This window comes from Elephas maximus, chromosome 3 (genome assembly GCF_024166365.1).
Source record: "Elephas maximus indicus isolate mEleMax1 chromosome 3, mEleMax1 primary haplotype, whole genome shotgun sequence".
In the NCBI taxonomy this organism is placed as follows: domain Eukaryota; kingdom Metazoa; phylum Chordata; class Mammalia; order Proboscidea; family Elephantidae; genus Elephas; species Elephas maximus.
The window spans coordinates 42078315-42090354 of NC_064821.1; the positions used below are offsets into that span (position 1 = coordinate 42078315).

Below are 12040 nucleotides of genomic sequence, written 5' to 3' on the forward strand. Positions count from 1 at the left end.
CCAGCCCTTCTTCGCCCCTCACTCCACACTGGGGACCGACATGGCCAGCCTGTGCCCTTGCTCAGGTGGCCCCTGCACACAGGAGAGCACCTCCGGGCTCCCTAGCAGCCCCGGCCCCTCTGCTTGGCAAACACTGGGGACAGGGAGGAGGGAAGTTGCTGGGCAGGGACTGAGCAGGCCAGGCTGCAGGTTTGCTGGGCAGCACCACCGTCCAAACCAGGACACCAAGAAAATGCCAAGGCAGGGCCTGGAGCCTGAGGAGCTGTCCTCACCCAGCAGAGGGCAGCAAGCTCACGTGGCTACCAGGCCCTGGGGAGGCGGCACTGGGATGAGGTCCGGTCTACTCCTGGGCTGCCAGTGCCCAAATGGAGTATCCAAATGGAAACTTTGGCAATGGCCTTTCCTGAAAAGTGGGCCATGGAGATGGAGTCAGGAGTGGAGCTGGCACTTCTTCAGCTGAGGTCTAGAATCTTGGGTCACATCTGTGAGGCACCAGGCACTTGCTGAGCACCTTTTGTATGCAGGGCCCTGGACTTGGTACTATGGGATGGATATACATCATAGTCTCGGCAAGAAGAGGCTGCCTTAACAGAGGTAATAGCATCTAGAAAAGAAGAGGTGAGCGTTGTTTCTCTTCTTCTCATCCTAGGCTTTGAGCTCTGTTCTGGTGACCACTTTTTAAATAGGATTTGGGCAGAATGAAGCGTCTTGGGGAAAGGTGGAGTGCCTGCAATGACGAACAATACAGAATTTATGTAATATGAAGAATTACAGAAAGACAGTAGCAAGGAACAATGAAATAGTATGTCTTGGGAAGTGGTAAGCTCCCCGTCCTGGAAGTGTTCAAGCAGAGGCAGGATAGCATCAGCTTCAACACACTCAGGCTTGGTCTGGGTTAGGGAGTCAGGGTGTCTGTCTCAGCCATCTTCATCCCGCTCTTTCCCTGGCAGCCAGAGGGGCCTTTCCACCACATCTGATCATGGTGCCTCCTTGGGTTGCTCCTGCCACTGGGAGGGGCTGCCCCCTTGCTAAACCATGACTTCCTCCCTGCTCTTGAAATGAAGACAGACTTCCCACCCCCCTTCCCCAGCCACAAGGGGTCCAGCCTGTCCCCACTCTCATACCACCCTGCTCCCAGGCTCTCTCTGCTCCCAGCCCCACAGGCTCCTTCCCACCTCAGGGCCTTCACATGTGCCATGCCCCTGCCTAGAATACTTTTCTGTCGCCTCTCATCAAGCTGACTCCTGATCTTCCTCTAGGTCTCAAGTTTTGTGGCCCTTTTCTGGGGCAGTGGCACTAATCCACGTCCAGACCAGCTTTCACTCTTGGACCAGCCTTGGGTGAAGGGCCAGGAGAGAGGAATCATCAGTCAGGGTCTGCAGATGCTGCTGCATAACAAGCAAGCCTGACATCTCAGGGCTTACAGCAGGGGAGGTGGCTGAGCACCCTGATTCTCAGGGGTTTGGCAGGCTGCTTGCTCTTCCATAATGTGATATAATGCAATCACCTCCATGATGAGACCTGATACAATGTAATCACCTCCATGCTGAGATCTGATGCAATGTAATTACCTCCATGATGACATCTACTATGAGCAGCCAATCAGTTGAAAGCAGAGTTTCCTTGAGGGTGTGGCCTGTCTCCAGTATATAAACAGATGATCCGGCAAGGCCCAATTCTTGCTCTGGATCCTGCATCTGACTCGTGGTCATCTGACCTCCGGTTCTTGGGATGTGAGCCAGCAACCTGCCCCCTGACCTGCTGATTTTGGGTTCATCAGCCCCTGCAACCACGAGAGTCAGGAGAAGCCTCCATGGATTTGGGTCTTTCCAGGCTCCACAACTGCCTTTTTTTGAGCCCTTCTTGGGGGCTGGAGCAGATTTCGCTGGATCAAGCATTTCTGCTTGAAAAGAGCTGGAGCAGCTCTGGAGGGGAAGCATGCAGAAGGTGGGCCGTTTTCTGTAGCCACCAAAAACACAAATCCCGTTGCTGACACATGGTGACCCTATGTGACAGAGTAGAACTGCCTCTATAGGGTTTTCTTGGCCATTCTACTCTGAAAACCTATGGTGGTAGTTCTACTCTGTCACATGGTGTCACTAGGATTTGGAATCTACTCCCGAGCACCTAACAGCACAACAATCTTTATGGAAGCAGATCGCCAAGCCTTTCTTCCATGGCACTACTGGGTGGGTTCCAACTGACAAACTTTAGGTTAGTTGTTGTTGGGTGCGGTCATTGTTAGGTTAGTACACTACCCGAGTAAACAGTTTGCTCCAGTCAGGGACGCCTTTCGGCAGCTGCAGAAATAGCCCACCTTCTGAATGCTTTCCCCCCAGAGCTGCTTCAGCTCTTTTCACTCAGAAATGCCTGATGCAGCAAAATCTGCTCCAGCCCCCAAGAAGGGCTCAAAAAAAGGCGGTTGTGGAGGCTGGCAAGTAGGGAATCCGTGGGTCAGGCGCCAGCTTCTTGCAAACACCAGGTTGCCTGAACACAGCACTGAGTGAGTTGCCACTGACTCCGGTGGTCTCCTTCCCCGAGGGCTTCCTGGAGGAGGTGGAGGGCCGGAAGGACAGTGGGAGTTGATTCAGGGACACGATCTTGGAAGCCCAGGCACTCCGGTCCCAACGCCGGGACGCCCCTCCTCCTCCCTCGGCTCCCCCCACCCCCGTCCCGCCCCGCCCCTCGCGGCCCTGGGCGGAGGGGACCGGTCGCGAGCCGCGCTGAGCTCCCAGGAGCGGCGCAGCCAGCGGACTCCGGCCCATTCCGGAGGGGCGAGCCGGACCAGGCTGCGCGTCACGTGGGTGCGGGCCGGCCCAGGAGCAGACGGTGACGCAGGCGACCAGCTAGGTGAGGCGCGGTAGCAGCAGGTGCCCGGGCTCGCTCCGTCCCGTCCCTCTCGCTCGTCGGTAGCGCGCGCCCGCCCTCCGACGGGGCCCCAGACCCGCAGCCGCCGGGCCGCGTCCTGCAGCCCGCACGGGAGCCCACCTGGGCCGGGCTGGAGCTCGCCGCCGCCCCTGCCGCCGGGCTGGCTGCACAGGAAGTGGGGGAGGGCGGGGACCGGGAGGGACCGAGCGCCGCAGGGAGTACAGAACGCCGAGCCTGGGGATTGGACCGGCCGCCCGACCGCCCGCGGCGCAGGTAAGCCTGGGGGTAGGGGCAGCTAAGCCTGGGGGGTGCGCCTTCCCTTCCTTTGGCTTTTCCCGCAAGCCCTGCCCCGTGTCTCTGACAATTCTGTGCCCTCGCCCCAACCCCTCTCCCTGCGGGAGGGAATAGAGCACCCTCCCATCCTGGCCTCGGATGTCCCACTGCCTGCCCCTTGCCCTCCCTTGAGCCCTTCCCACCGACCTTCCGGCCCTCCCTTGAACCCCCAGGGGGACACATCCTGGCCCTAAAGAATTTTCTGCCTCCAGGTAGCTCGGTCTTGACATCAGAGCTGAGGGACTCTTAGGAAGCCCAGGGAGTTTGAAGGCGGGGTCAGGAAAGTGGACAGAATGACCTGCCCAGGAACTCTTCCCAGGATGGGCTTCCAAACCTCCTTTAGCCCTGAGAGTTCAGAGCAGCCCAAGAAGGAACCCTCCTCGGTGTGTGTGGGGGGTGGGGGTGGTGGGGGCTGGTGGAGGAGCCCTGTCAGCTCTGTGCCTCCAGCTAAGAGGGGAAGCCTGGCAGCTTCTGCTAATGAAAGCTACGGGGGCCACATACTGGGTCTTAGCAGCCCCAGCCTCAGTTTTTGCATCTGTAGAACAGAAGCAGGGATTCCTTTGAGGATTTGAGCAAGTGCTGGGCTAAGTAGGTAGTAGTGAAGACAAGTGGGTGGTGGCCTCCCCATCAGGCCTGGGCAGGGACCGACCCTTCCCTGTATCCCCAAGGTGAACCCCCTGTGCACCACTTAGCGAGGGGCTCAGGGGTCATTGTTGGGCCACCCCAGGCCAGTGATGCATGGCACCTGCAGGTCCTGGCTGAGGCTAGCAGGAGGATCCCTACCCTGCGCCCTGCGTACAATGCCACCACCCACCCGGCAGCCTAGTATATCCAGGCCAGCTGGGCTCACATTCTGGCTTTGTGTGAACTAAGGCAAATTATTGGACCACTCTGTGCCTCAGTTTCCTCACCTGTAAAATGGGAGTAATAGGAGAGCCCAGGCAGAGATTGTTCAGTCAGTCAGCTACTGCTGCTGAGCTCCTGTTCCGGCTCAGCCATACCCTTAATGATGCCGCAGTCCCAGAGAAAACAAGAATCTCAGTTATAGGGTCAGCTCTGCGCATGATCCGGGCTGACAGAAGGAGCATCTCCACAGTCCAGGTAGGAGCTGGGTGTCTCGGAAGACTTCCCACCCTAAGCTGATGTCACTGAGGATGAGACTGAGTGAGCCTGGCAGGGGTCTCCCTCATTGCTTCCTGCCTGGACACCCATGGGGAGCTTGGCTCTTGGAGTTTCAGTTTTGGTTTCTGGGTCGACCTCGGTGCTTGTCTTCTTAGCTGTGGCATGGTGCTTGGGTGATCAATGCTGTGCATCACAGCATCTCTATCTGTAGTGACCCTGTGGATGAGTCCAGAACCCTCGCTTGCCCGATTTGCTTGTGTGCAGCCTCCTGTTTGGGGTGTGTCTGGGTCCTCACCTGACTCCATGCTGACCAGCAGAGTGGCCCCGGGCAGGTCACATTCCCTATGCATCTGGTTTCCTCACCTTTCAGAAAGAGAAATGACCCATTTTCCAGAAGTTCAATGAGGGACTACACATAGGTGAGCAAGCGTTTGGAGGACAAAGCCTGTGTGTGCCTTTCAGAGCCAGGGAGCGGGGGAAGTGTCACCTGTGGGGGTACGTGTCAGGGTACCTGTCAGGGTTCTGATTTCCACCGTGTGCTTCCTGGGGAACACGCTATGTGCGCAAGCTGGCCCTGGGTGTCTGGAGTCCAGCCGATGGTGCAAGGGGGGCCTACGGTTATAGGAACGTTCAGATTCAGAGCTGGGAGCTAGGGAGTGATGGGTGGCCTTGGGGGGGAGGGCAGGCCCTGACCTGTTGAGCTGGGGGGGTTGTTTTTTATCTGGTAACTACTGGTGCCTAGAGCGTCATTGTAAAGAGGTATGTGGGACACTTCTGCTGGGGTGGGAGGGCTGTGGCTGGGGTGGGAGGGCTGTGTTTGAGGTGGGCAGGCCCAGGTGGGTCTCCATCCCTCGCCTTTCTCCGTGAAGGTGAGCCTCCAGTTAGCCTTGACCTGGACACTGTTGATATTTTGTTCTGGTCATTCTGTGTCGTAGGGGCTATCCTGTACATTGCAGGCTGTTTGGCAGCTTCCCTGGCCTCTGCCCACTAGATGCCTGTAGGACCCCTCCCCTAGTTTTGGCCGAAAAAATGTCTCCAGACACTGCTAAGTGTCTTCTGGGAGCAAAATTGCCCCCGTTGAGAGCACTCAATGGAGCTAAGCCCCTGGCCACCTTGTGAATGGGGCTGTTTTCTGTGTTGGTGTGTTTTACACAGCCCAAATCCTGCCCCAAACTGTGTGTGCATCCCAGTCCCAAGCTTGGCCAGGCAGAATTACCCAAGGACAAAGGTATCATTGTGGGTCGAGTTTGTGTTAGCAGAGGCCGAGTCCAGATGGGTGCCAGAAAGGTCAGGTGGGATCAGCTGGACCTGGAACCCTGGACTCTCCTGATTGGTGAGCAGTAAGGGACAGAGGTGCTCCAAGAGTAGGGTTGCTTGGAAGCTGGTGGCAGAGGTCCATGTGACGTCCTAACCCAAGGGATGTCAGGTTCTAAACTTGGGGCACTGTGTGTCCTGGTGGCTATGGAACAGCTGTGACCAGAATCCACAGGTCCAGGGTGGGAGGGATGGCTGGCATTTGCCCACAGGGCAGCAGGAGGGGGCGTGTGTGCTCTTAGCTACTTCCTGCTCTGGCTCTAGGATGTCAGCTACCAAGTATATGCAGGTACCCCTGGGAGGAGACCAAAAGGAACCACTGCAGAAATCACCCAGCCCAGAGTGGAGGCCGCTTGTCTTAGTCATCTAGTGCTACTATAACAAAAATGCCACAAGTGGTTGGCTTTAACAAAGAAGTTTATTCTCTCATAGTCCAGTAGGCTGGAAGTCCGAACCCAGGGTGCCAGCTCCAGGGCAAGGCCCCCTTCTCTCTGTCAGCTCTGGAGGAAGGCCCCGCCATCAGTCTTCCCTTGGTCTAGGAGCATCGCAGCACAGGAACCCCAGGTCCAAAGGATGTGCTCTGCTCCCGGCACTGCTTTCTCAGTGGTATGAGGTCCCCATGTCTCTCTGCTCACTTCTCTCTTTTATATCTTAAAAGAGATTGGCTTAAGATATTACCTAATCTTGTAGACCTCATCAGTATTAATTGCTGCTGATCCATCTTATTACATCATAGTGATAGGATTTACAATATGTAGGAAAATCACATAAAATGGTGGACAATCACACAATACTGGGACTCATGGCCCAGCTAAATAGACAGATATTTGCGGGGGGGACACAGTTCAATCCACGACACTGCTGAATACGGACGCTGCCAAATACAGCCTGCCATGAAAGAAGCATGTGCTCGTGTGTGGGAGTGCCCAGGCACACAGGCCTCCCACCAGCACACTGCCTCTGGAGTAGAAGCAGACAACTGGGACCGCCGGACATTTGAGGAAAGCCTGAAAGATCAAGGCTGACAGAGGCTGAGACAGGAGAGAAAGAAAGTGCATAGAGGAATTGGAGCCAGGCTAGCAAACAGAGAGAGACTCATTTTAAAATACATATAATCAGTATTGTCTAAGTTAATAGTCACTGTTGCATCTACAAACAAGAACAGGATGCTACGAATAACGAGTAATGAGAGAGCAAAAGAGAGCTCTGTGTATGATAATGAAAATGAAACTTCAGTGGAGATATTGGGAAGTTGAGAAAACCTCTCACAAAGGAGAACAAAAAGATAAAAAACTAGAGAGAAAAAATAAGAAATCAGGAGATAATTCCAGAGGTTTCAATACTCGTTAATAGGTATTCCAGAAGGAGAAGGCAGAGAGAAAGGAATAGAAATAATTATTACTTTTTAAAATACTGAAATACGCAGATCTAAAAGAGATCCGTGACCAGAATGGAAGGGCCCACCACGTGCCTGGCTCAGCGGCTGCACGTGGATCCATCCAGAAGCATGTCACCATGAAATGTCAGGGCTCCTAGCTAAAGAGGAGAGCCCCACACCTTCAGCAGAGCTGGGGGAATGGGGGAGACCACAGCTCTTACTCCAGGGGTGAGAAATTGGAATGGCGTCAGGGTTTATCACCAGCAACACTGGTAGCTAGAAGAGAAGAGAGCAATGCCTTCACAGTTCTGGAAGGAAATAATTTCTAACAAGAAACCTAAACTCAGCCAAGCTGTCAGTCAAGGGAGGGGAGGGGTAGTTAGAAAAGAGACATTTCCAGACGGTCACAAATATAGCTCTCCTGCCGCCTCCTTAGAAGAGAGCTAACGAGTGTGAAGGAAGGAAGCAAGAAAGAGTGCCGAGACCAGGAGGCAGAGCCCCGAACCCTGGAAAATGGTGAAGGGGGATCCAGGGTCCCTGTCAAAGCACGAGGCAGGCAGAGGCTCTCTGGAAAAAACGTGGACCCATGTGTGGAACATATGGAAATGATTATCAAAAAAGCTCATGGCACTTGGCCTCCACCAGGCTGAGTCCAGTACAACTAGATGGTGCCTGGCTACCACCAATAACTGCTCTGACAAAGGTCACAATAGTCCTGGACAGAGCTGGAGAAAAACATAAAACAAAATTGTAACTCAAAAAGAAAGACCAGGCTTGCTGGCCTGACAGAGACTGGAGAAACCCTGAGAGTATGGCCCTTGGACACCCTTTCAGCTCAGTAATGAAGTCACTCCTGAGGTTCACCGTGTAGCCAAAGATTAGACAGGCCCATAAAACAAAAACGAGACTAAAGAGGCACACCAGCCCAGGGGCAGGGACTAGGAGGCGGGAGGGAACACGAAAGCTGGTAATAGGGAACCCAAGGTTGAAAAGGGAGAGTATTGACATGTCGTGGGGTTGTCAACCAATGTCATAGAACAATGTGTGTACTGACTGTTCAATGAGAAACTAGTTTGTTCTGTAAGCCTTCAACTAAAGTACAATTAAAAAAAATTGTTTTAAATAAAAAAGCACATGGCAGAAATGTTGGAACACCTGGGGGAAAATTATCAGGAGAGAACTGCTTAGTGAAAGGAGAGGCAATGATTAACAAGAAGAAAGTGCAATCTTTGATAGAGCTGACATTTCGCTGCCTCGCTAACACAAACCCCATCACGATACCGCCTGCAGGGGCATGGAGGGAGGGCGGGAATGCCTAAAGTTAGGCGAACACAGAGTAGCAGGGTGTACAGTGTCTAGAAACGGGAAAGGCTAGAGGGGCCCAGAACAGTGGCCTCCGGGGAGCAGGGCAGCGTGGAGGGGAACGCCCATCTTTCATGATAAACTCGTGGGTATTAGTTACCTTTTGAAGCTATGGCAATGTATTTCATTAAGCAAACTAAAAATGAGAAAGCAAAGAATCAGCAGTGGTCCTACTAAGGCGAAGGAGTCCCTGGGTGGTGTAAACATTAGGTGCTCAGCTGCAAGCTGCAAGGTCGGCAGTTCGAGTCTACCCAGAAGTTCCTCAGAAGAAAAGCCTGGTGACCTGCTTCCAGAAAACCAGCCATTGAAAACCCTGTGGAGCACAGTTCTAGTCTGACACACATGGGGTCGTCATGAGTCGGGATCAACTCGACAGCAACTGTTTTACTATGGCCGCAGTCTCCGAGAGCCAGCCCCCGAAGGATTTGATGGCTCCTTGGACCTGGTGCAGAGTGGCAGGCCACTGCCCGAAGCCCTCAGTAGAACTCACTCTCCTTTCTGCCCTGGGTCCCGTGCCAGGCAGAATGGGTGCCCTGGGCACAGGCTTCTGAGCCTTGGGCGTGGCCACCTGACTGAGAACGGAGGTCACACCCAGCAATGGCTGGCCCAACAGGTTCCCCATTTGGGCGCCTTCCGCCCCTGGAGCAGACTTTGCCCTCAACCTGGGGAGGGGCTGCTGCAGCCAGCAGACTGTGCGCAGGTCAGGGCTTAAGGAGAGCTGGGCTTGGACAGAAAGCCTACCTGGGGCCCCAGACGGGGGTGGAGAAACAGCATGGCCATGGCAAAGGAGGGAGGGACAAGGACAGGGGAACGGACAGGCAGGGGATTCTCTGTAGGGTGCTTGTGGGCATTCGTTTGTTTGGTGGGCGGTGGAGCACATCAATGCTGCTGGCCTTCGATGCCGCCTGTTCTTTATAATAGTGCAAAGTGCCTCCCAGGTTAAAATCGCTTTGTTGTTAGGCGTCATGGAGTTGATTCCGACTCATAACGACCCCATGTGACAGAGTAGAACTGCCCCATAGGGTTCCTAGGCTGTTATCTTTAGAGAAGCTGATCACCAGCTCTTTCTCCTGCAGAGCCGCTGGGCGGGTTCAAACCACCAACCTTTCAGTTAGCAGCCAAGCCCTTACTCATTGTACCACCAGGTTCCTTTATAAGGGAAATCAATCACCTTAAGAATAAAAGGACACACTGAAGTTTAGCATCTTCTGGCCATCTGTTTGGGTGCATTTTGCTTGGACGCAAGCCTAAAACAAACCCATTTCCCATCGAGGCCGGGTCATGCCTCAACAGCATTATTCTGGGTAAATGAACCCTGGAGGTACAGACACCCCCCGCCCCCCCCCCAACACGCGCGCAGCCGGGCCCTGGGCCAGCCAGGCCACACTTCACAGCCCCAGCTCCCGGGGGAGGGTGGGGTGACTGCTGCTGTCCTCAGGCCCGGAATGTTCTGTGGAATGTGCAGGCTGCCCTCCCGGCGTGGGGGAGCCAGGCTCCGCGGCAGCCCCTCCTTGGCCACAGTACAGACTCAGCCGTACATGCTTTTCTGGAGTGGTTTAGCAGAGAGAAGCGTTTTTGGAGAACTTGGTGGCTTCCGGCACTGATCAGGGACACGGAGCCAGGCTTCCTGGGTGCCCTGTCGTGACCCTTGGCTGTGCTGTGATTTAGGTCAGTCATGTGGCAGTGAAGGGATTCCTGGGCCACAGCTTGGAACCTCCTGGGAGAGGCCCAGACTCAGGGCTGGCAGCTGGTGTGTTGACGGGGGGCTGGGACCCACCAGTGGTTCTGGGTGGTGGAGCCCCCTGAGCCCGCCCACAGCCCTGGTCCACCCAGCAGTATGTCCCTGCTGGGAGCAGGAGGGGCTGGTTCCCAAACCTAACTCCCATGGAACTGCCAGTAATTCTAAGGTTGGCATTCTCTTCCAAATCCACAGGGAAAATAGGAAGGTGACACCGCCGTGGGTAAGCTCTGAGTCCCAAGCCTCAACCTCCAGCTGGGCCACCATGGGCAGGCAACTTGGCGACATTGGGCTTCAGTTTCCTTCCTTGCATGGCTCTGACTGTCTTAGTGTCTGCAAAGTTCTGGGACCTCATGTAGGAAGCCTAGGGAATGGTGGTTATGCTGCTTTTATCGGAATAAAAGGAAGAAATTTTGGCCTCACCAAGCCCTCCCCAACCCTGGTCAGTGTAGCGTGCGGCCATCCTTGTTCTAGCTCAAGTTAGTCCCGGCCACAGAGGTGGCCCCGTGGTGCAGGCTCTGTTCTCCGCACTTTGCACTGATTAGCCCATTGACTCTTCACAGCACCCTCCCGAAACCCGTTGCCATGGAGTCAGTTTCAACTCATGGCCACCCCACGTGTGTCCAAGCAGAACTGTGCTTCATAGGGTTTTTTTTTTTTTTTAATTATTGTGCTTTAAGTGAAAGTTTACAAATCAAGTCAGCCTCTCATGCAAAAAGTTACACACACCTTGCTGTGCTCTCCCCCTAATGAGACAGCACACTCCTCCTCTCCGCCCTGCATTCCCCATGTCCGTTCAGCCAGCTCCTGTCCCCCTCCGCCTTCTCATCTCCCCTCCAGACAGGAGCTGCTCACATAGTCTCACGTGTCTACTTGAGCCCAGAAGCTCACTCCTCACCAGTATCATTTTCTGCCTTATAGTCCAGTCCAGTCCTTCATAGGGGTTTTAATGGCAGATCTTTTGGAAGTAGATCGCCAAGCCTTTCTTCTGAGGCACGTCTGGGTGGACCAGACCTTCCAACTTTTCCGTTAGCAGCCGAGCCCTTGCCCATTTGTATCACCCAGGGACTCCACAGTATCCGCAGGAGGTGGGTGTTATTGTTATTGTCCCCATTGTATAGATTTTGAAACTGAGGCACAGAGAGTTAGCATCATTTGCTCATTGAAGACCATTTGCTGGACCATAGGGCAGTTCTATTTCTAGCTTTTTAAGGAAGCGCCAAATCAATTTCCAAAGCGGTTGTACCATTTTACATTCCCCCCAGCAGTGTATAAGTGTTCCAGTCACTCCACAACCTCTCCAATATTTATTATTTTGTGTTTTTTGGATTAATGCCAGCCTCGTTGGGATGAGATGGTATCTCACTGTAGTTTTGATTTGCATTTCTCAAATGGTTGATGATCGTGAGCATTTCCTCATGTATCTGTTAGCTGCTTGAATGTCTTCTTTGGTGAAGTGCCAGTTCATATTCTTTGCCCATTTTTTAACTGGGTTATTTGTTTTTTTGTTGTTGAAGTTTTGCAGTATCTTGTAGATTTTAGAGATTAGACCCTGATCAGATACGTCACAGCCAAAAATTTTTTCCCAATCTGTAGGTAGTCTTTTTTGCTCTTTTGGCGAAGTCTTTTGATGAGCATAAGTGTTTGATTTTTAGGCACTCCCAGTTATCTAGTTTCTCTTCTGGTGTTTGTGCATGGTTAGTTACGTTTTATATTCTGTTTATGCCATGTATTAGGGCTCCGAGCGTTGTCCCTGTTTTTTCTTTGATGATCTTTATCGTTTTAGATTTTGTCTTTAGGTCTTTGATCAATTTTGACTTAGTTTTTGGGCATGGTGTGAGGTATGGGTCTTGTTTCATTTTTTTGCAGATGGATATCCAGTTATGCTAGCACCATTTGTTAAAGAGACTGTCTTTTCCTCATTT

At 53.4% G+C, this 12040-nt stretch overlaps 1 protein-coding gene across 5 annotated transcripts in view; it reads left to right on the plus strand.

Annotated features, from left to right (window-relative positions):
- The first annotated feature begins 2702 nt into the window (after window positions 1-2702).
- Window positions 2703-12040, plus strand: part of ARHGEF16 (Rho guanine nucleotide exchange factor 16) — a 34447-nt gene continuing 25109 nt past the window's right edge. For 2 of the 5 annotated variants that reach the window (XM_049877686.1, XM_049877683.1), the window contains exon 1: window positions 2703-2850. The gene's annotated coding sequence lies outside the window, so the exon portion shown is untranslated. Of the gene's footprint in view, window positions 3142-3697; window positions 4743-5198; window positions 6244-12040 lie in introns of those variants that run through there. The other 3 variants (XM_049877681.1, XM_049877687.1, XM_049877682.1) reach the window with 3 other exon arrangements.